Source organism: Oxyura jamaicensis, chromosome 8 (genome assembly GCF_011077185.1).
Source record: "Oxyura jamaicensis isolate SHBP4307 breed ruddy duck chromosome 8, BPBGC_Ojam_1.0, whole genome shotgun sequence".
NCBI classification, from domain to species: Eukaryota; Metazoa; Chordata; class Aves; order Anseriformes; family Anatidae; genus Oxyura; species Oxyura jamaicensis.
Genome location: NC_048900.1, coordinates 5,003,133 through 5,028,114, shown reverse-complemented (window position 1 = coordinate 5,028,114; position 24,982 = coordinate 5,003,133). Strand labels below are relative to the sequence as shown.

Below are 24,982 nucleotides of genomic sequence, written 5' to 3'. Positions count from 1 at the left end.
ACAGGAAAATATTCCTCTAACTTTTTACGTTTTTGCAATACAAAGATTATATCATGTGTAAATTGATTAGAAAAAACTGCAATCAATGAGTTGTGGAGGGACCCCCTCACTGATTCTGGCTCTTTGCACTTGGGCCGGAGAAATCATTCTGAACTATCCTTTGTCTATAATAGACATCTTGCTTTCTCTGAACATAGGAAGGGATTTTATATGGATGCCATTTAAACACATCAGTAGAGAGAACTTCCCAGACTTGAGGAGATATTTGAACATGCCAAACAAAGCTTTCACTTTTTATGTCAAATTCTTCCCCTACCAAAGGTCATTTTCCTGTCCTCTGCCCTTCGGAGACAGAGCCTACTCTGCCTTATTGGCCTCAGTCTTTACTGGTAAGACTGGCCTTGGCAGTCCAATACCGATTAACATCTTCTTTAATGTCCTGAACGATGGGACAGATTGCGTTCTCAGCAACTTTACAGATGAAGCAAGACTGGGAGGAGTGCTGGATACACCAGGTGGTTGTGCTGTCATTCAGAGAGACCTTGAGAGAAATGGGCTGACAGAAATTTCAAGATGCTCACCAAAGAGAAATGCAAAATGCTGCACCTGGAAGGAGTAATCCTATGTGGCAGTACATGCTGAGGTCCAACCAGCGGGACAGCAGCTCTGCAGCGAACGATTTTGGAACCCTGGTGAACAAAAGCATTGCCAGCAGGTTGAGGGAAGTGTTCCTCTCCTCTCCAATTCCCAACTGGTGAAACATGTCTGGTTGTTTTGTCCCATTCTGGGCTCCACAGGACAAGAGGCATGTGGACTTACTGGATTGTGTCCAGAGAAGTGCCATCAAGAAACTGGAGTGTCTGTCATGAGAAAAGGCTGAAACAGCTGACGTTGTGTACCCTGGAAAAGAGAAGGCTCCGGGGGTATCTTATCAGTGTTTATAAATACTGAAGGGAGGATGTAAAAAAGATGGAGCCAGGCTCTTTTCAGTAATGACCAGTGACAACAGGACAGGAGGCAAAAGAGCTCACCGCCAGAATTCTGAGTCACGAGACCTGAAGACGGTTCTGCTTTCAACTTTGTTTGCTGAGATGCTTTGCTTTCGTTTGATTGTCCAGAGAGTAAGACATGCAAAGTACACTAATGGGCAAGTGCTTGCTTCTGACTCACACAACCTTGAGCTAATAAAAGTCAGGACAACAAAAACAGTCCTACATAAGTAGGTCAAAAGCTGATAGTTAAATTATGCAAGATGTTTACTGGAGAAAAATTCCTTATAGGTATGCCCTGAATCTATTATTACGGTTGTGAAACATAAGTTTGTTTTCTACTTATGCCTATAGACAGACACACAAGTCTCTTCTAAACCTACCATATTGGAATTAAGAGTTTCTTCAAGCCATTACAGACTTAAAAGTTTTTTTTTTCTTTTTTTTTTTCTTTTTTTTTTTAAAAAAAATATTTCTTAGAGACCCCTTTGAGAGATTTGTCATTCTAATCTTTAGCCCCTTGAATGTGGTTATCTTCTCAGCAGCAATTTGTAACTCCCAGCATTCCTTTTCTACTGCAAATATGAATGTAAGACCCTACATTATTTATTCTTTCTAAAGTGATGAGGGAGAGTAGTAAACAGCTGAATTACAACCTGCAGTTGCCAAGGGGAAGGGCCAAGTTAAAGAGCAATTTAATTGTAGATGTTTTCCTCTTTTCTCCTTTAACTCTTTCCTCGGCAAGAGGCAGCTGAACAGTAAAGGAGAAAATTCTGGAGACAGAAACAAGTAGAGATAGGGAAGGTCAGAAGGAACTTTGCAGCTAAGAGGAGGAAAGACAGCTGCATTGTAAGACCATCTTTAGAAAAGCAGGTATTTGAAATTATCACGTTAAGTTACTCTGAACTGGCAGATGTGACAGAAACTACTCTTAAAACATGAAATTTTAGTATCAACTAGTAATTTTAGCCTAGGAATTGAATTTAAAAAGTTTAATTTTAAGGAGAATTTAGAACTGTTTCACCCTTGTTAGTGCATGAGCAGAAGCATCAGACTCCAACAGTGTCCTGCACTAGCGCTTCCAGCTCAAGGAAACAATGTTTGTTAAGGAAACGAGCTGGACTAAAGGAAAAATAAAGCTAACAGGGAAATACTTTTGTAGGTTGTTGTGTCTGTTCAAAGGGTATGGTCTCAGGCCAGCCTCTGATGTCATGCTTATATTTTTACAAGTATTCATGTTTGCTTGAGAAGGCCATCATGAACAGACAGCACTTCTCTGGATTAGGGCATACAGCTGGGGAGACTGGTCTTTCACTTGCTTCAAAGATATGAATGAAATTACGAATGAATTTAGAATGAATGCAAATTTTGAAGAGTTTGCTAAGTTGATATTGAAAACTCCTATGTGCTTTTCTATGCATTCCATTATTTGCTTACCACCATAGGAACTTCTCCTTGTAGGGTCCCTCACCATCTTTTTGTTAGCAATATAGATGTAACCTGCCTTCTAACAATCTCTGCAAGATGTTGTCTCTAAGAAATGTTGTCTACCTATGTTATATCCACAACTAATGACAACCCCATAATACCTAATTGCATGTGCTGTAAATTATTGCACCTGACAGCAGTGTGAGCTGTGTCTGTTGTCTGAAAATGCTCTACTTGATTTTTAGAGTAAGAAGTGCCCAAAAGATGCTTAGAGAAGCAGTTACTTTACTGTTTTCCCTAATCTTCATGTTAAAAGCAATACATGATCGCAACTTCTTTGCCTGCGTGCCCACAACTAGAGAAGGACATCCCTGAAACCAAGAGCTTTAGAAAAAGTTCTGGATAATGTTAATGCATGGATAATGTTTTCAGCCATGGTTGGAAGAGAAATGGGTGTATTACTCTGTTAGCTCTTAGCAGAACACCTTATTTTTTATCAACACCATGAGCAATATGTGTTGTCAGCCAGGGATGACCCTTTTTGGTACATGTATTTCATACCATGTCTCTGAAGTGCATAGCCATTTGTGTAGCTGAGAGGAAGTTTACAAAGATATAGCTTAGGCACTTGCAAAAATCTTCTTCTTGGATTCTCTACCTGAAATGGAATTTCTGTAAATCTGCCAGCACATTAATACACTATATGTCAGCCATTTTTTGGTAGTTTGATTATATCCTTGGTCATTGGAATATACTAACAAAAATCCGAATGTATTAAAAAATAATAATTAAAAAAATGTCTTGCCTTCCATCCTTCTCTTTTTCACTTTGTCTCATTTAATTGGGTTCCCCATCTCTCATTCTGTGAAATCAGGAAGATGAGAAAATAGTTGGATTTCATTTATTTTTATTTTTTAAGAAAAATATCCCTCTCATTTTGCTGACAAGTAAAATATGCAGTCATTTAGAGCTTGTGGCATGGTTTAGTGGTGGACTTTAGTACTAGGGTCAAGGTTGGACTAGATGATCTTAGAGGTGTTTTCCAACCTGAATCATTCTACGATTTGTTTTGTCTGAAACACAAGGCACTGGTATCTCTGAGCTTGTTCCCTCTACAGAAAAGAAACGTTATAGCCCTAAATGTTGCTAGACTGAACAAATAAATGAACCTAGTTTATACCTGGAAGGTTGGTGGGGTGTGCATATACAAGAATAGCAGAAGATTAGTAGGAGCTTTCTCTAAGTGGTAGAAATATGTTTATGGAGCCATATGCAGACATGCTGCTGGAGTGACATTAGCTTTCTTCTCCTTTTCTCCTGCAGAAAATCGTCAGGAAACCTGGATGTTTACAGCCTTGACTTCAGTTTGAACAAAAACTGGAAAGGTGAGTGTGGTCATCTATAACCAACTCTGCAGTGCGCAAGGATGTGAGTTGTTGTGGCCTTTGCAAGTTAAACAAAAAAACAAAGCATAAAAACCTCTGGAGACCTTATGGACAGACTGTATTAAATCAGGGCCATGTGAGAATTAGAAATTAAAAACACTGTTATTAACTGATTTAAATAATAACCTCCCATAGTGTTCCTCTGCCATTTACTGGAGACAGTCTCCACTGTCAAAGAATTGTGTACCTTCCAATCCTATTACTATGGAAACATGTTATATTACTTTAACAGACTGTTTAGGAAGAAGAAAGATTTTTCTTTAGAATCCAAATATCCATTCTCCAGCAGGCTCAAACACAAAAATTGCTTTAGTTTCTTTGTACATGTACGATTTCTTTAAATTTTTTCATCTATGCCTGGCATATTGGATTGTTTTTATATGCTGTGTCCTCACCCTTTCTGACAGGATACTTCTTGAGAGACAAACAGGATAGGGAATTAAGAACAATTTAAAAAGCACATCAGGTGTGTAAATTTGTTATTCTGAGTCCCTCAGTATAGTTTGGGTTGACCTCCTATAAGCTGGTCAAGCGAACATCTTTTTTACAGAGTGCGCAGGGACCCTACATGAGCATGTTGTCTCTTACATGAGTCGGATTGCAGATGGGATGTGCTCCAGCAACAAGTGTTGTTGCTGCTACACAAATTAACTCAAAACTCCACATTTTGAATTTCCAAAAATTCTGTCTTTAACTGATTTAACATTTAATGATCGAGTGGACTTGTTTATTTAAGGACAGGCTGTATTTTAAAATAGGCACAATCTGAATCCTTTACAATAGTAAATATAGATTCTCTTCATAATAGAAACACATCAGTTTTTTTTTTTCTGTTCTATGCTATGCATGCATAACTTTCGTACTGGGATATAAATAAATGTACTATGAAGGAAAGGATCTTTCTGTTGATGGCCAAGAGTATATGCCAATGCTTGTAAAATAATGTTATTGCCTTAATTTTTTTTTCCCCAAATGGTATTATACTTCACCTCACTTCCCCTTGTATTTGATTTATTTATCTTCAACAGAAATTCTCTCTATCCTGAGGGATTCTGGTAGTCTAACTTGACTTTCTTTCCACTTCTTTTAATGTTAGTGTTTCATCTCTGTATAAGGAGGAATAAAGCTTTCGAAGACTTTTGCTAGATTAACTGCATTTTAAATACTCAAGATAACTTTTGTGAAAAAATGACTTTTTTTAAAAAAAAGAAAAAAATAAATGAAGCACAAACCTACACTTTTTTCTATGTTAGTTTTCAAAATATTTGATATTTGATGTGTGGACAGTCACTGTCAGCTTCTAGTATTTTATAAACAAGAGTCTCAGATGCAAGATAAACATCAGCTTCAGACAGAGGTTGGAATATAAGACACAGAACTACTGGGCATGGTACTGTGGCACCGACAGATCTTGTAAGTGTAAGAAAATATATTTAGTAAACAATAAATAGTTCCTAATAGGTAGAATTTTCATCTTATGGCTCATTTTATAAAAGCATTTTTTTTTTTTTTTTCTGGTAAGTAAATTTGAGCTAATGAATAAAACAAGACCATTTCCGTAAAGCACAGTTGATAATTTAAAAATGTTAGACTGAAAAATTTTGGATAAAAACTTCTTAAATATTTAAAATATTTTATTTTGTATAGCTGCTGTCTGTTAGTTTGAATATTACAGGTTAAAAGTTAATTCTTGTAATAATACAAATAAATACAGAAGAATTATTCAAACAGTTGAAAGATAATATCCACTTAAAATAGACGGGCATTACTATTATCTCTTATTGCAAATGGGGAAACTGAGGAACTGAGGAAGTTGAGAATGTGACTTCTTAGACCTGCTGACCAGTTGTAGATCCAGATAAACACTGCGGGAAATCATGTTTGCTGCCTCGGGCGCGGGGGGAGGGAAGAAGCCTAAATGACTGATTTATGTGGGAATTTGTAGCAGGGTCTGGTGTAAAAAAGAATACACTGAGATTTAGTCTTTCTTATCTCCAACTCACTTCCTGGATATAAATGTTACTAGTAAGGACTATGAAAGTGGGGAGAGGAGGCGTGGATATTCTTCAGTTTGGTGCTGTATGCTTTTGGGGAGAAGGTTCCTCATCTCCTCATCTTCTACTTGGAATTAATCTTTCCTGAAAGCTAAGTTTAAGACAGAAATAGCTTTGAAGAGGTGAGTTGTTTGGTCATAACATACTGTTTTATGGAACAATTCATGAAGAAGTACATGTATTTAAACTGAAATTATGTTCATACAGGACTCCTTTTAAATTTGCAATATGATAGAGTATGGCTTAAAGTCCTGCTAGAGCAATAGAGCTGTTGCTATTTGAAGGAAAGTGGCATTGGCTTATAATGTGTGCACAGTATCAATTGGGGTTGTTTGGGTTGATGAGAAAGCAACTAGATAAAAGCAACTAGATAAAAGCAACTAGGATTTTAAATTTTGATGCAAATTTTGGGGCTGGAAAAGGCTCTAATCCCACTCCATCTTTTTGTGGGTATCCCTAAAATCAGTGGGGTTAGATGGACACTAACTAACGTGTAAGTTTGTGCTCTACTATAACAAATTTAATAGAGAATTTCTAAGTGATACTGAACATTCTACTGTGCACATTTTACAATTCTTTTCTCATCTGACCATCTGAGGTTGTTGAAATCTGCTGAACTTCAACTTTCTGAAGTAAACACTAATTTCTCAGATCATTCAATATCCTGTCTGGTTTTGGACAATATTGTTCTGCAATCTCTCACTTCAGTTAGACACACTGAGGAGATATTTGTGAAGATTTGTTAACGTATGTAATACCAAAGCTAAGAAGAATACAAGTCCTATGACTTCAACTATGAAAAGATTAATTACTCATGAACAGCCTGTTCATAAACATCCTCAGTGATACTAAATTTTGGAGCTAAAATTCTGATTAAGGTCACCAAACTAGTTTAAGGGATCGCTTTTGTTAAGCCTATCTTAAACCTGTGGGGGACTAAATGTACGGAGCTATTTACATACCAGATGCTTAAAGATAAGTATGTGCATAGGTGTTAAGGACATGGATGTAGTAAAGTATTGAAAATTTGAAACCTTTCTTTTGATTTATTTCTTATAACAAGCAGACCATTTCTTAAAATGAAGAAAAATGGCAGGAAATAATTCCCCTCTCTTAACTTCTGTTTTTCTTGGTAAAACATTGTTATTTGTGCTGTTTATATAATTATATTCCAGTGTAATTCAAGTATGTAATGACATTTCTCCAATGAAAGCATTTAAATAACTCAGGAAATTGCTTTACTGTTCTGTTTCCTGACTTAAAACCCATTTTGTCAGGTTCATTTTATTGTTCAATCTGTCTGAGCTCATCTAGATATATTCTACCTTATACAAAGCAAAATAAAATATTTACTAGCTGATCATCTCATATATGAATATATACAAATATGCATGTTATATTAAGGCTGTTCTTATATATATTATTTATTACTTTCATCTTCATCCTTTATTCAGTTTTATTTTATATTAAAACCAGAAAACTTAAGGAACAGCAGAGTGGGACTAGAAATAGAAGTGGAGGAATCTCACTGAAAAAGGAGTATTGAATAATAATTCTATATGTTAGAGAACACAAATTAAACAATGAGAAAAAAGCATTTCCATTTTCCTTGTGGTATCAATGAAATGTAAGATATGCAGTGTTTTTCCTTTCTTTTGGCTATGTATTAAAGATACATTTTTGCATGTAGAGCTCAAAAGGGCTTTTTCGTTTTGTACAGTGAAATGGAATACTTTGGTACAGAAGTGATATTTTCCAGCAAAAGAAGGGCAAAATTTACCAGACTTGCTGTAGAACTGGATCTTCTTTTACCATAAAGACACTTCTGTAAGACGAGTGATAGGTTAATCTGTCTCATTTTTATCCAGACCTTTTTTAATGTAGTGGATAAGATTAAAGTGCAAGCTGAATACCACAGGTGTAGCTTGGGTTTTTAATCTGCTTGACTTGAGTTATTCTAGTTACTGAATGGGGCTACTAATAATACAGTTCCAAAAATAAAATAGGAAACGTAAGTACCGCAATGCTTTTATTCAGCTTTGAATAAATCAGTGGAGCATAAAATATACTGAAACAGATTAAATTTGATTCCTGCAGGAATCAAAGTTTAAGAAGCTATAGTAGAGATGGAGGGAAACTCAACAGACGAGATCAGACATGGCACAGGGGAGCCAGCTTCTGCCAGGGTGCGGCTGTGCCCAGAGGAACTGCCACAGGGGGGTGGCTGTGGTGGGCTGCCTGGAAATTTGGCCTGAATTAACAGTTTATTGACAGCTATGCTCTCAGTTTTCATGCAAAAATAGAGACCAGTGAGATTATAGTGCTTATTTCCATGCTAACCTTCACTGGAAAATGTCTTCACGCTCCAGGGCAAAAATGAAAGGAAAATAAGTCAAATAGCCTGAAATAATTGCTAGTGTGTAAGAGCTTTCTAATTTGACACTATAAATTAGTGAATTCATAAGTACCTTTTTTCATAAGGCACCTTAAGTTTTATATATTCCAAGCCAAATTCTTTAGCCCTCAGGTGAGCAAAACTGCTGCTCATACTGAGAGGTCTGCCCAGTTAAAGAGCACAAAAGCTTCACCCTGTGTTACATGGATAGCTTTGATTTTTCTATAATTTTTTGATTTTCTGTGAGTTGAGGAGTGTCAAGGCCCTGTCTGTCTCCCCAAGCTCTCAGGATGACATCGGAAAGGCAGCAGAGCAAACCCTGCCCAACACGGTGCCTATAGCAGCATGGGCCCCACCTGTGGGTTGGAGATCAGCTGCTCACAACAGCAGGGACCAGAGGAAGAGCAGGAAGGAGATGAGAGAGGGAAAATCATTCTGGAGCTACTACTAATTGCAGGAAGTAATTTAGAGGAGCAGTGCATTTTGGAAAAGCCTTTTCCTTCCTGGAAAGGACAGCTGGAGTGTTTAGTTTGCCTCCCACCTTGGTTTAGCCCGGGAAGCGCTGGGGCTACAAGCATGGGCTGGAAGGGGGTCTGGGCACCCCAGTTCTCAGGGAAGCAGAGCAAGCCCATGCGTTGCACAGTGACTGTGGTAGAAGGATGGGTGTAGAAGCCCTGGCCACATTAGTGCTACCTGCCCTCAAACCCAACTGTACCCTGAGGTGCTATGGGGGTGTTTAAATGTTTTTCAATGTTTTTCCTATACCTTTAAGTTCAGACAGAAATGTAAAGTTATCTTTTTTTTTTCTTTCTTTCTTTTTTTTTTTTTTTTAAGGAAATTCATGTTCCTTGATTTGAATATACACTGTCTTAGCTGTTGGCTTTGATTTTGGCAAAATGAAGCCACTGATAGTAACTCTAATTGAGCTGTTTGGACTTCATTTTATATAATAACATTACCCTGGCCAGACTAGACTGAGTAACTTCAGCTTTCAAGATCTAACTAAGTAGTCATTGCATGTTTTAGACAATATTAATTCACGTATATCTACATACAGCCTTTTGTTAGCTGTCAAGTCCAGAAATTTATTAATTCCTTTTACCATTAAATGTCTCAAGGACAGAACTTCTCAATGAATTTCCATGATCTGAACAACTATTATAACCTCATGTAGTGTTGACAGGCTAAGGCACTGACAGAAACTTGAGAGCCTGTTTAATTTGGTCTAAGAAGATAATGGCAAGTACTTGAGAAACAATCTATGTAAAATGCATGTTTAAATAAGAAGACATGCACAAATGTCTCATGGGAGTCCTAGCTTCCCTGGGTGCTTGTTTTGTACTGAACAGTACTGTTAGAAAGGTAGTGGACATATTAGTTGTGGTGTGCTGTGGCTGAACCATCTTGCTTATTTGAAGTTTGGATGGTAATTTTTTATTAAATAAAGAAAGCATACTGGCACTCTGCTTAGCAGTGTAAAAGTGTAAGATATGAAATAGTTTTTTAATTTTCCATACCTTAATCCTATTCTTCATATTTAAGAAATGTAAATTTTACTAGTATTATATACTTGGCAGGTATTTATTACAACAATCTTCAGAACTAATTTCCATATAGATGTGTTCTCAAAGACTGCATTACTTGAAGGAGGGAAAAAAAAAAGATTAGGGTGAAGAGAAGATCAAGATTAGATCTCATACAGATGAATTTGCATGCAAAACCCTACTAGTGTAGTGTTACCTATTCAAGGCTAACCCCCCACTCCTTAACTGTTACAAAAGATGCTTGTAGATGTTGATTTGTGTGCGTTTGTGAGATCTCTGATCCTGTGAGGAGTTCAAGTTTAAGAAGAGTGAGGCTCTATCCAGCATTTTACACCAATCTTAGCAAACTCAGTTTAAGTTAGCGGTAAAGGCTGGGAGCCTTCAAAAGCACATGTAGCTCATGGCTGCCTAATTGCATGCAAAATGATGATTGCATTTTTTATTTCAGAAGCTATTTGACAAAGATCATGTAAAATGGCCTGTAGTCCTCCTCTCAGGCACAGCAGTTGGGGCCAAAATGGGCTCAGGTGGTTCCTCTGTGCAATCAGTTACGAAGTATTACATTTTTGTGAATCTATCTATAGCTTGCATCCTTGTATTCAGTATGGGTGCTGAATTTCTCCCTCCATCCCATAATGAAACATTTCCTAACAAAACTGAAACCCCATTGTTTTTGTTTTGAAGTGGCAAATGTGCATTCATACAAGATGTATGAAAAATCTGTAACAGAATTAATACCTCTTGACTTCCTTAATTTTGGATTATCAGTGGGCTCATTTGGGTTTAAACGTGCCTCACTGAAATAAATTCTTTCTATTGCTTTTAAGAAACACACACAAAACAAACAACATCAGAAAACAAAACACAAATTCCCCTTAAGTATCTCGGTAGGTACTTTTCAAAAATGAAACTATGTTCCAGAAACCATAGATCCTACTAGAGTTACTCAAGCCTGAAAAATAGCACAACCTGACTGTTAGAAAAGCCTAAGGATTGTAATGGTGACTGAGCTACTCTGCTTAGCACCTGTGGGAATGGGTCTAGGATGTCCTGTTGTTGTCTCCTCGTTAGTAAAACGCACACTAGTAATGAGGAAGTCAGTCTGCAAGCCTCATCCATTTATGCTAACTGTTCTCTCTGCCTTATATGCACTGCGTGGATAGGCAATACCTGTGTCTCTGACAGTAGCAGCAGAAGCGATGGAGGCTGCACTGGGAATGAGGAAGGTGAGCTGAAATCCCTTTTGCATCTACAGACATAGAGTTTACATGAAAGTCTTTGAGTAGAGCTTGGGTCTCTTGCATATGGCCCCCAAAGGAGAAAGGTGTGATGAAGGAAGGAGAGGCATGTAGAAGGTACACCTGGGAACAGTATGCTTCACTTATCCATTCTAAGAACATTGTCAGTCTTTAACAAACATAACCTGTAACTCACCTGCAGGAGACACAATGCATTTGAGACAAACAGGTGAGGCATGTAGCTGCCTGTGAATTATAGTAATGTTCTGCTAATAGCAAGTCCCACCTGTCTCTCATTACATTACTATGTTAAAAAACTTGCTGACTAAATCTACCTGGGAACTCACCCACTGGTGCAGGAGTTATCATTACAAACTTAAAAGCTTTGTTCAAAGTCTGTCAGTACTTCAGAGGTCTACTCTGCTAAGATATGCCATCTCTGCAAATGTTATTCTTCTGGCTGTAGGGGCTTATGGACAGCTAGATACTACCTTCAGTGTGTTTTTCCCTTTTGCTACAGATACCTTGCAGAAAATGTGAAATTTAATTAAGGTAACAAGCACTTCTTAAGTGAGTCTAGGTACAGCAGTTAGAACTGAATTGGAGGTGAATGGTCAGTCTAAATTGGGTTCAGCTGAATCCGAATTGTCTCCTGCTTTCCCTCCCACCCATTTCCTCTCTCATCCTCCATGCATTCAGTATCTTACTAGACTGTGGTGTTCTTTATTTGGCTGTAAGGGCTAACTAGTAGTGGATTTGGTGGGCATGTACTGATGTCTCTGGGAAAACTTGTTTATTTTTCAGTTTTGGATGTTTACTTTGTGATCACTGCTTGAAGATGATGTGCTTGAAGAAGACATCTTCAAGTCTTCTCATTTCTGCTTCCTCTGGACCTGCTTCAAGATATTTTTAGCACGTGTTCTGCCATTTTCTCTGGCAAGGTTAAAAATTCTGTATGTATTGTTTTCCAACCTTCTATATAGTATCTATGTAGCATTGCTGAGTTAAGTTACTAAATCTGTATTTTGAATGGACTGTAAGTTTTTCAGACTGCTCTGTGCCAGGCAGAAAGGGTGCATTCTAAGGGGTGTGTCTGTACCCTGTCTCTTATGAAAGATACGACATCGTTTTGGATAATGAACCATCTACATGCATAGGAAATTCAGTTTGCTAGTGTGAATTCTGTAGGGTGACTAAATGAGGAAGCAACTTTTTTCCGCAGAGACAGTGAGAAAATAAGAGTTTAACCTTAGCTGTCCAAGGGAGAAGGCTTGTTTACTAGCATTCTTGCTCCAAACTCTCTGATTCTGTAATTTACTATGCTATTAAAAATAAACAAGAATCCCTTAACGCTGTTCTTTCCTATAGCTCTTAGCTACAGATGAACATAATTTCTAATGTAGATGTGTCCCAAATGATTTTATTACTATATTAAGCAGAAATTCTCAATTCCAGTAGAAAAATATGTATCATGGAGGTATGTTTTTGACTTTTAAATGACTTGCATGCTACTCGTCTTTCTGGTCTTTCTTAATTCAAAGACATTGTTTGCTGAAGAGATGATTTTTCTTCTTCTTCTTCTTTTTTTTTTTTTTTTTTAATTCAAAAAGACTATTTATATACCCAGCTGACAGTACTGAATCAAAGGAAGGACATTCTTCTAGAAGCTCCTTTTCATAAATGCTTTGAAAGCTATTCTGTCAATTTAAATGATTATTAAATATTTAGAATTTTAATTAGGAGACTAAATAACATAATACATGGGCATAATAAATAAATAGGTAACAGAACCCTGAGAGATCAACTGAATATTAAAAAATAAAAAAATACACCCAAGTTAAAATAAGGGATTCACTTGGCTTGCAGTAGGAAACTGTCAGTGGTAGTGCAAATACTGTTTACTGAAGCAAAGAATAGCTATGTCTTCTCATGGCTGAGGTAATGACCACATTTGTAGAAATAATGTTAATTGGAGGCATAGAAAAACTAAAGGGTTTCCTTGCTAAATAGGAAAGGTATTAGAGACAGCTGACATGATCAGGATCTTCCTGTTGCTCTAGCACTGTTATCTGTGAACTATCTTGCAACCTATTTTGCGTGTTGTCTGTGAAAGCCATGGTCACCTTTTTGGTAAAAATTCCTTTTCCCTTCTGGCAGTCTAATACGGTCTACAGTAATAAGACTATAGTAGTTCTGACATCAAAATCGAAGTTGAAACTTGGCTTTTCAGGAGACTTCAGTGATCCCTCAAATAAAATTATGTAAACGTGTGTGTGTGAGTACACATGATTATACAAACAAGGAGCATAAACTGTAATAAAACAATTGTTGGATAGGCCTTGACAGGTAACATTTCTCTCACACTAATTTAACAGTACCTTTATTGAAAAGTACTGGATGGGACAGTCACAACTTTGTAAACTACAGAAATGGCCACGCAAGTAGGTGTATTCTTATGTGAAATACAAAATGTAACTTTAGCATTATAACCACTTCTACTGTATGCTTTTTCAAATGCCAAATAGGGTGACCTGTGGTTGTTACTTGGAGCTTGAGGTCCTTTAGGATCATAGGCATTGTCTGGCATTTATTTTCATGATCTTTGTTTCTAGTGACTGGATTTCGCTTCAACTGAGTTAGTTTCAGACCTCAAAATTAGGGCGTACTAAACCAGTAGCTATAGGTGATGATGTACATATGTGAGTTAAAATGTTTCCCTTATTCTAAAGGGGAAATGGTGCAGGATCGGCATTTAGGATATTGATTCTTTAGCTACCTCTGAAACTTGTGCCTACCTAGTTTATTTGCTATTTTCAGACTGTTTTGATGTATGGATAGTTAGCGGTTAATTTATCAAAACAGCAATCACTGCCATTTTCCTTTCAATTTACTTGCTCTCATTTTTAGGGGTTTTCACTATTGTATTCTGAGCAGCTGAATCCTATTTTCTGAATAATGATCATCTTGCAAGGAAATCTAATATAAAGAGAACAACATCAAACTGACAGGATGATTGAATGGGTAATATATACCCTCTTGCTTTTAATGTGTGGTATCTTTATGATACCATGGCCTGTAGTTGACAACTTTGACCCACGTGTTCCTTTTTAGTTAACCTCCATCAACTATTTAATATAGCTTCACATGTTTGTCATATGAATTAGTAATTAATGCCATTCTATTCCTCATGTTAATATGTTCATTGAAAATGACATAGAAGGAAGGGCACTTAAATCTACAGAGAATTAATTAGCATGGAATTTTCAGTATATCATCTAGTGTTAATTAGCAGTTAAACCATCTTCTGGTGCATGACCTGCTGATTTAAATACAGCGTTCTGTTACAGTGGCCCTGAGGGAAAATGCCTTGAAAGGGTACTCTCTTGAAAATGGAACTCGCTAGGTTTGGCCCTCCCTGTCTCATTGTACCTTAGCATCAGATCTTTCTCAGCCCTTTCTACAGCACAAAGCTCCCTTTATTAAAGTGATAAGCAGCAATTGTGATACCAGAAAAGATAACGACAGATTTAAGCATTCCAAAGCAATGTGTTGTCTGATTGAGGTGGCACAACCCTGTTGCTAGAGGAGGGCCGTAACCTCCTTGACGGATCTCTGTAGCTGTAGCGACTTCAGTGAAGCTTTAGTACCATTTCTTTCTTTCTTTTTCTTTTCCTTTTTCTTTCTTTTTTTTTTTTTTTTTAAACACAAAATTTTACCTCGAGGAACTGTAATATTGGCTGTCTGAGCCATTCAGGAAGTCATCTTCTGGAGTCTTTTCTTTCTCTAGATATTTGCACTGTTTATGCTTATTTCTTGTGAAAATAACTGAAACAAATACTGCATTATATTTTAACTACCTAGCTTAATAGTTCTCCTCGTGTTTTACTATTCCTTCTTTTTTGAGTTGTAAGTGATCCTTTAAATTTTTGATTTCATCGGTGTAAAAATATCTAAAGCTCTATTTTATTGAGCACTTCCATCATCTTGAATACCTTTATTATGCTGCTTTTGAGGTCTTATTTTTCTATGCAATTCAATTCCCTTGACCTCAGAAGAGTATTCATTCCTGGTATCCTCTGCTTTATATTATACAGGCTTTACCCTGGTGTGTCATCAAAACTGTTGCTGTGAAGTGGTGAGTTTTAGTACTATGAAATTGAACTCTTCCATAGTGACAGAAAACAACTGACCCTAGTTTTTAGACTAGTGGGTGATTGATTGGGAGGCAAAGCCAGGTGAGAAGAAAACATCTTGTGCTGCTGGCTTTTTTCTTTTTCTTTTTTTTTTATTTTTTTAAAAATAATTTCAGAGTAAAGTAATACAATGAAAGATGCTAGCAGACTGAAAATAAACTGTTGAACTCAAAAGATGACTTATCCAGGAAATGATCAACTTATGAAATGAAAATTCTCTTAATAACCAAAAGAACAATCCACTCAATTGTCACCAGAATTGTGCAGATTCTATTAGTAGAAGACAGTGAATCTACAATACATTACTGAAAAATGGTATATATGTTTTAGAGACTGTCTCAGACACTTGCAATCAAATTCCTACCTAAAACAAGGGTGGACTTTAAATCTGTGTATTACCATCATGAATTGTTTTGGTAGACTGATTATAAATGAATGCTTAGGTGGTTAATAACTTAGAGAATTCTGCAGATCAAAATCTCTTCACTGAATATTTGTGCATTGTCTGACAGTTGAATACCACTTATTCAGTGTATTTACTTTTCAGATTTCCAGAGGTTTCTGTCTCTATAGGTCTATCAAGAATTTAGTTCTGATAGCTAAACATTGCCTGTGTTTGCTCTCCTCAGTGTGTTGAAACTGCATTTGGTAGTCTTTACTTCTGACAAAAGATATATCCAATCCAAAACTTCTTTGTTATAAAATCACTCCCTTATCCAACATACTGTCCTGAGCTATTAGCAATAAGTTTACTGTTCTTTCTGTGAACTTTGGCATATTCAAACACTTTTTCAACTGACCATCTTAAATTGCATTTGAAGCAGAACTGGTCTTTGAAGTCAAACTCAGAATATGAAGCTGCTGTGTTTCTGGAGTGGCTAGTGGTGAAGTCCTACTAGCTGACATTGGGCAGAGAAAAGGCATCAAAAGGTACTTATCTATGCTTACCTCCTCCCTGTGTTGCTGTGAGACCTATTTAAGGTAAATTAGTGGGACAGTGTTGTTTTATTTTATTTTTTTCTTTCCCTCCCTCTCACAGAATATGGGATATCAGTGTTTTCAGATGTGGCGAATTAACTGAATAGCTTCCTTGTTATTGCAGTCATTAAATTTATCAAGCTTTGGACACTTCTGTGTTCTAAATTCTTTTTGGATGACTGGAAAATAAAGCCTTGGTTCTACCTATTAAAAACTTCCAATAAATAACCTTTAAAATACTTCTAAACCTTTATATTTTCAAGATAAAGGGAAAAATAAAATTAAAAATTGAAAATAAAATTGAATTACTAATTCTATTTATATTGCATCTATTCTAAAATTTCAAGTTATTGGCCTTGAATCTTGCTTTGCCTGTTTGAATCTGTGATACCCTAACTGTTGAAAAGTCATTAGAAGACAGAGAGGCTATTCTAATCCCAGTAAATCTCCTAAAAAGTGAAGAGCAGGGATTATCTATTTGTATATCAGTATATGGAAGTACTGAATGAATGAGCCCAGCTATGTTTTATGTACAGTTAAGAATGATAAAGTATGTTCAAGTACCCTGTTCTTGTTCTTCCTTAGCATTGAATAAGCTCTCATAGCTGGATCCTAATGGATTGTTGAAGTATATTCTGGCTATGAAATATATTGTTAAAAATAATCTTGGTTTAGAGATTACTAAAATGGTTCTTCCGTTGCGTTTCCAACATTTCCTCTCTTCAACAATTTCTTGTAACCACTTCTATCCTACCAAATAACCAGTCACTCTTGGCCTGGTGCGCAGAGCCAATTATGAAACCTCCGACTGCAAGATTTTGAGTTCTCACTGTCAGCAACTGTTTCAATTCCCGGTTTCTAGGTCACATTAAAATACTACCATAGTAGCTTCTATTCATCTTTCCCTTTTTAGCTGTCTCCTTTTATGGGTTCTTGGTTCTGGCATTCATACTGAAAAGTGTTACTGCTTGTATGAGTCAGTGGCACAAAAACAGGCCTTCTGGAAGCGTGTAAGCCATAATCTGCTGAATGATGAAAAGGGAACGTAGAGTAAGGCTGGTCTCTCTTTCACCAGAGGCTGAAGTTTAGAGATCAGGAAAAGAGGAATGCTGGAAAAAAAAAAAAAAAAAAAAAAAAAAGTTGCCTTTGATGTACTGCTTGCTAAGTTTAAGATACTTGTTCATAACACTTTGGTGTTCATTGTGTCAACAGGGGGTGTACTGAATTCTTTTGGCCTCAGTAGGAATCAATTATTTGAATAGACTTCACTGTACTAATTCTGCTTATTGTGAAGTGTTTGTGGTTAGTATCTAACTAGATGCTTATAAGCAAACCGTAACTTTCAGAAAGCATTGGAATTGCATTGGACTTGGAAGTACATTCCATGCAGATGTCTAAAGAGTCAAAAATTTGCAGCAAGTTATCATGTAACATTCCTGTTAAAATGCAGCTGGAAAGTTTGGACAAATATTGTAGTCTAATGAAAATCTGGAAATGTGATGAATTACTTAGTGGATTTGATTCCTATTTTTTATTTATGGTGCTATAAAAGTAACTTATGGTACTACATAAATATGATGCAAATTCTGGAGAACATAAAAAGTATTTCTTACTGGTGTGAATTGAAAACTATTGTTAGTAGCTTAGCTAAATAATAAAATCCAGGATTTTTGGGAAATATGCTTATATACTTTCTTACACCAGTAAGAAAGAACGCTCCCTGGGTCAGAACATGCTGTTGTAAATCTTTAGACCATTTGGAAAAGAATGGGAGACTACCTATGTCTCCTGAAGCTCCCTCCTAGATGAAACAAAGGTAGCTGGGGAAAGCTGTGCTAAAGAATTTCCAGGGTAGGATGTATGATTTAAACAGTACTTAGCAGTCAAAAAGTGGTGTGTGAACCTGGGCAAGCTAGGTTCCTAATAATCTTGTTTCCAAAGCTAGGTATGTAACTGTAATTCTGGAGTAAGTCTGAATAATATCCCTTCCACAAAATGCATAAAGGTATTTCCTTTTTCTCCTGTAATTGAGAACATTAACTCAGCATCTGATTGACAACTCCCTCACTGACACTGGTAAGAAACCTAAATAGCAAGTGTAATGCACAGCAAGTCTTTAAAATAAGAAAGAAGTAAAGTAAGACCTGTCTTGGACTGTTATCAAATTTTAATCTGTTCTTAAGCCAGTAATGTGTTCCAGGATGCCATATATTCAATATATGTGACACAGTCCTGTTTTTTCTTTTAGTGCTCTTATTCAGATGGATTATTTTTCAAATCTCGATTTACTTGCAAGTAGATTTTGGGTGTCCTCTGGTGTCTGGGGCTGGGTACTGGGAAAAGCAGAGAGAGATTATGTTGGAGCAGGAACATTAGGATGATTGATCACATTGGGGGCAATGTTGTTATTAAGGAGGCAGTGAGGAAGTGGAAGCTGTGTTTTACTCCTCCCTTCCCTCTTCCCCCCCCATCCCCAAAAGGCTCTTGGCTAAGAACAGAAACTTCTAAGCTGCTTAAGAGGCTCTCCAAAAACTGTATTCCAACCTAGAGGTGTCTGATATGAGCTCATCCTAAGTTCAGAAGGTTTCTGGGTTGAATGTCTTAAATGGAAGGTGATGTGCTCAACCATTGTAGGAAGAGTGGGAACAGTGAGATTAAACTTAAATTTATTTACTAGTATTTTCTTATCTCTGTTAACGCTCCTTGGATTCTTTATCATGTGATATTTGGACCAGTGCAGTGTCAAGTGAATGCATTTAACACCTATTGTTAATCTACTTTTTTTTTTTTTTCTCAGAGTGGTAAAGCTGTGTCACCAAATCTACTTTGTTACATGTATACTTGGGGTATAAGCAGTAATAAAACAATGGTTGAATGTGGGAAAGTGGAAAAAGCTCTTTTTCCAGAAAACCTTGAGGTCAGGGTAGTAACACAAATAATATCATGGTGAAAGCTCATTCTTTTGTAGTAAGTCCCAGTCTCTTAGGAGACTGGCAATTTGACAGTATTAATCCCTGATTGTCTACAACGAGATGGGCCAGCTGTGGTTCATGGATCACTGATAGTCCATGGTGGCCCATATGTTATAAAGGGGATTAGGGAGGAATCCATTAATCTTCAGGCAACTATGCTTTGCTAGTTGTTTTAGTTGTTTCAGGGACTTGCAGAACCTTCAGATTTATTTATTTATTTATTTTTATTTTATCTTGCCAGTTAAAATAAAGATATCAAGCACTTGGCTGTCCTGCACCTTAATGTTCCTTTTCTGGTACCATTTTGCTGGAAACTCAGTGTTTACTTTTATGAAATATAAAGAGAGAAAAACCACAAAGGCCAGCCTTGCCTTTCAAAATGACCTGGGAAACTTGAAGTAGCTTCTAAGAAAGAGGGGTATATGGGGATTATAAGTTAAGGCTTCTGCAGTCAGGGAAAAGTCGTAAATATTACAATTTCACAGGCATAACCAAGCGTAGCAGAATTCGTTACATCTTTTCTGCTTAGAACTGTCCCACTTTGATGCATAACGCAGTAGGATGGTCACACAAGGGAACATACCAGGTTTTTGCTGAGAGTTTGAAAAGTGTCAGCCATGAGAACAAGGTCCACTCTAAGAAGTGGCCCAGAAAGTAGTAGTTTGAGATTTCTTTAAAGCACTGCAAACTCCTTGGGGCACTAACACTGATCAGCAGAGAAGTCACTAAATTATTGCAGCTTCCAATTGGGCTGTTCAAACATGTAACCCAAAAAGGGGAGAGATTGACTGTCTCTCCTTATGCAGCATTTAAATTCAAGTCTAGAACTTTACTTTTCACTTTGCTCTATGGGACTTAGGTATTTCCCCTGGGACTTTAATAATGCTTTCTTTAGTGTTGAGGAGTCTTAAATAAAAGAATAGTCTTCCATCTTAAATAAAAGAATAGTGAATTTCATACAGATTTTTCTAAGCTCTTGCAGTTCTAATAAAGTGATATTGCAAAAATCTGTGTTAAAAACTAATAGGTTGGAAAGAAATATAGGGCAGAATTTAAGCAAGGAAAAAGGGCAATGGGGGGGAAAAAAAAGTGAAGACAATATTCTGTAATCTCTTTGTGGCAAGTAAGGATTCCCAATATAAGGACTTGTGCAGGACAGCACACCAGTAAGCCTAATGGATGCATGTTATTTGCCACCTAATACAGAAGACTTGTACCAAAACAGGTAGTAAAAAATAAAGAGACGATTAGAGGAGGAATCAAATTATGAAAGGGCAGTGTGGGAAGAGCTACACATAGGTCCCATAGACACGCTCTAAATCCTGATTAAGACTGCAGGAACTTCTTGGAAGCTGAGGCCTCGTATCCGAGATATGTCTTTGTAACAACAGTGGTCATAAAACAGTGTACGACAGTAGTATGGTGGGGGTGTCTTTGTATTTTCATGTGAGTCACATGTTAGTCACATCATGGGTTTGTTATAAGTTGTTCTGTATTGTGGCTTTAGGAATCTTTCAGGTTTTGTGCACTGGAAGAATATTTAGATATTGCAATCAGTAATATGCCTCAAATAATTTTTACAGTTTTCTTAAATGCATTTGTTCACATATGTTTATTTTTGTCATCTGATTTGATACCATGACCTCATCTAGATATATTACCAAATGTGAAAGAATACACTCTGATTTGTCTGAAAAATTGTAGACTTAACCTTCGTGAACAGAAGAACTTCAGGGCATTTATTTGGTTAGGTACTGTGTCATAAACGCTGGGAGGGGATAACAGACTTTAGTAATGGCATTAGTTATGCAATAACATTGTAACTCATGTTTTAAAAGCCAAAAAAAAGTCAGTCTTATCTGTTTGGACTTTTCAGCATTATGTCAGTGGAGGTATCCACTAAGGACCTCCAGACAGAATGCTGCTTGTATGTCACTGCTCTTCCTCAATGTAGGCACCTCAGAGAAAGAGCTATTGCTTTGGGAACTGCAGCAGAGATGGGCAGTAGTATAGCATTACCTTGTTAGGATCTGGCCATATTTTGCTTGCTAACCTGGATTTTTTTTTTTTTTTTTGGCTAAAGTTAGCCCATGATTTACTGAAGACACCAGTGATCTTTTATCAACCTAATTAAGGAAAGCTCTTTAACTTTGTTTCATCCAGTTCCAATGCAGAATGTACCTGTGGTATCATTTTTTGTTTGTTTTCCTTTGCATTAACAGGATATAGGGGTAAAATATGTGAGAATTATTATGCTCCATACTGCAGGCTTGGAGATTGAGCCAGTAATAGTCTAGCTAGCAGTTTTACATAACCTCTTTGACTTGAGTGGCTTTATTCTTTTCTTGCACTATAAATGAAAAAGACTCAGTCCATTAACATTTAAATTGGAGATACAGATTCCTGATGTAAACTATTTGCAATGACATTAATAGTGGGCACAGCCCATTAGTGTGAGCTCATATTAGCAACATCTTAATAATCATGACAGAGCTTATTTTTTTTAAAGTTATGGGAATTTCACTGTAGCATATAATTAAATGTGTGTGGAATTTTTATTGGTTATAATTAAGATGCATGATCTTTGTTTATTATAGCATTAGAAAGTACTATAATAGCTCTAAAAAGCACTGCTTGTCATGTGGTATTGCTTAATTATGGAAAAATACTATAACACTTCAAGTTGGTCTGATTAAAGCAATTAGCACAAAATTATAATCAGATACTATTAAAGTACATAAAAATATTTACAGGCCTCCTCATGACTATGGGAATTGAGCATTAAACATTGCTGTTTTTAAGGAGATGATGCAATTTATATTTTTACTATATAAGAAATGAAAACATGAATCTGCTAACCACTCATTGGGTAACGTGGTTGGAACTTGTGTACGTATGTACTTAAGGATATTTTGATATCCTTTAGAATTTTGTGTTATGTGTATTGGTCTTGATTTTTCTCTTATCCACAAAAGTTTTCACACTTACATTTTTCCAGCTGATATTATATGATGTAGAAATGGGATCCTTCTGTTGTTATAAGATCCAAAGTTCAAGGTCACAGACTATGATAAGTCTCTCTTCTGTTTGGCCCTTTTCCTCTACTTGGGAAATACTGCCTGTCACTGAAATTCACTCTTTGGCAGAATATTTATGCTACTGTTAATATTTTCCCCCAGGTTATTGTATGGGCAAATATGACATCTGCTCATCCCTTTTTGTTGATGGCTTGGGTTGTACATGGATTCTGGAGACAATCAACAGTTTGGGCGGCTGGAATCACCAGCAACATCAACTAAAATGCAGGAATAGTGCAGGTGGACGGAACAAAGCATAGAATAGTTTTACTTATTACTTTGTCCTCTTCCAAGTTCTGAATCTTTCGAGTGCACTTCAGTAAATCTTCTTTCCACAGCCAAGTATTTTAAAATACTAAATAAAAGAAGGTGTCATTGGCAGTCACTTCTCTGAGCTGACTGTTTCATCTTGAAAATAGTTCTTACGTATTTGCACAGAAATATTGTCAGTTCCTTCTTGAATCTTCTACTAGAGGAAGACCTGATAAGAACAGAGCTCTGTGTGTAGCAAGTACTGAGAAGGAAGAGGTCATCAGCTGTAGTGAAAATAAATTTCATCTCAAAAGTTTCCCTGCTAGTGTTTGTTATACATCAAAATCTTTCAGCTCATTGCCAACTTTATTTTTCCCAAAAGAAGCTGAGGCATTCCTGTTCTTCAAAAATTCCTACATGCCATGATATTACAGCTGGGAGATAGATGCCACAATTCTTACAGTAAGAGATGAAGTATGTTTATCAGTGTCTTTTTTTTTCTTACTCTCACCAATCTATGCTAATTGCATAAGTGAGAAATAAGAGTCCTGTGGCAATTTCTGAGATACACTATTTTCCTTGGGTGATGTTTCCTGAAACCATATTAAACTAATGCTGTGTGTTTCTTCTAGTGCTCCATGTCAGTGGCTTGCTTACTTCAATCGGGAATTCTCACTACTTGTTTTCTATTCTCTTCCCAAAGCTTTGGAGACTGAGTTTCCATGATAGATGCCAACCATTTCCATATGCTACACAAATAACTTAATCTGTATGCAGCTCAGTGGTTCTGGTGAGCTGCTGCAGGCTTTTTTTTTTTTTTTTTTTTCTAATTATTTTATTATTATTATTATTTTGAAGCAAATCCAAGCTGTGAGACTCCTAAAACAAAGTTTTTTTTCTGTGCCTGCACACTGTATGGTGACTTACTAGGTACGTAGATGCCATCGACTAAATTGGTGCAAAGTTCATGAATGACAAAAATAACACATGCATGGTTCCAAAGTTTGTACTTTCAGGATGTTGGTAGTAAGATATTTCATTTTCCTGAAGAGAAAAAAAGAAAAAGTACTTGACAATATAAGCTCTCTCAAATGAGGTACTGAATTATCTGTGCATTTCTGTTATGTTAGGATACTCTTTAGGCAAATGCTGTTGTATTGACTCTCTGCTTCTTTTAAAAACAAAATCACTATTCATCTTGAGCCATACCCCTCTTTTGCAGCGATGACCGTGGCGAGGAGCTTCACTTCCTAAGTTTCTTTTCATATGCCAAGGGGACAGACTTGGCTGATGCTGAGCCAAGACTAGTGAGTGGGAGAATGGAAGCTGGAAGACCATTTGATTAGGTATTCATCTGCTGGAAGATTAATATACTCCTGACTCTTAAGCAATAAGTTCTTACAGACACCCCCAGCATGACAAAACATGAGGTGCCTAGAAAAGCAGCCTGGTCTGGTTGTTTATTTTTGCACAACCTCGTTTGGGTCCTTTATAGTGTCAATTGTGTATCTGTGTTAGAATAGCTCAGGGGAACCATTATGCTGGAGTAGCCTTCTGGCTGCTCGACCCCAGCTTCCGAACATTTCATTGACAGCCTATCTAAACTCCCACAGCTTTACTGCATCTCTTTGACCACTTCTCTAAAATGACATCTTTCAGCAGTTCCTCTTTCAGTTTGGCATGCTCATCTTGGCATCTGGGGCCTTCCATAAAATAAAATTCCTACTGTGTACTTCCTATTCTGTTTATACAACTATACTATTCTGAATTTGTGGTTTTTATTATTATTATTATTATTATTTTCCAGAGTCAATAAACAGTGAAATAATAAGCAGTTCTTTAGATAAATAGGGTTTGTTGAAATAATTTATACTGCCCAATCTCCTTTGCTCAGTGCTGTCTCACTGCTCTCACGTTCTCTAGTGTATGAACTACTTTTGTTTCCTATAAGCCAGTATCTCTGCTGCGGGATGAATGAAGCTAGAATGTGAGGGCAGATCTACACCAGGAAACCAAGCCTTGATGTTGAAATTATCTAGATAATGCGCATAAGAGTAGTACTGAAGATCAGCAGCAAAGACTGGTCACAAACTGCTGCATCCATTTGGCTATGTTTGCACTTTGGTATAGAAATATTAATTTTGTTCCGTAGAAATATTAATTTTCCATACAGAAATATTTTTTTTCCAAATTTTGATGGATGACTGGATTGCTTTTTTAAAACAGCTATTGTTAAAGGTGCTAATGAAATTGAGTTTCTTTGTATGTCAAGCACATACTATAATGAAATTTTGTTTTGTAGCTACAACCACAATAGTCCAGGAACTGTGCTCTAATCACCAGATACTTCCCTCCCTTACTCATAGGCAGTTGTTTAAATTAATGTACAATAAGAGCTTATCAGATTTTAGGGTGAA

General features: G+C 36.7%; 1 long non-coding RNA gene across 2 annotated transcripts in view; it reads left to right on the top strand.

Moving 5' to 3' along the window:
* Positions 1-1,730: 1,730 nt before the first annotated feature.
* The window catches only part of LOC118170569, a 129,268-nt gene continuing 106,016 nt past the window's right edge, over positions 1,731-24,982 (top strand). For both annotated transcript variants that reach the window (XR_004752780.1, XR_004752781.1), the window contains exons 1-2: positions 1,731-1,862; positions 3,741-3,802. This is a non-coding gene — a long non-coding RNA (uncharacterized LOC118170569). The remainder of the gene's footprint in view (positions 1,863-3,740; positions 3,803-24,982) is intronic.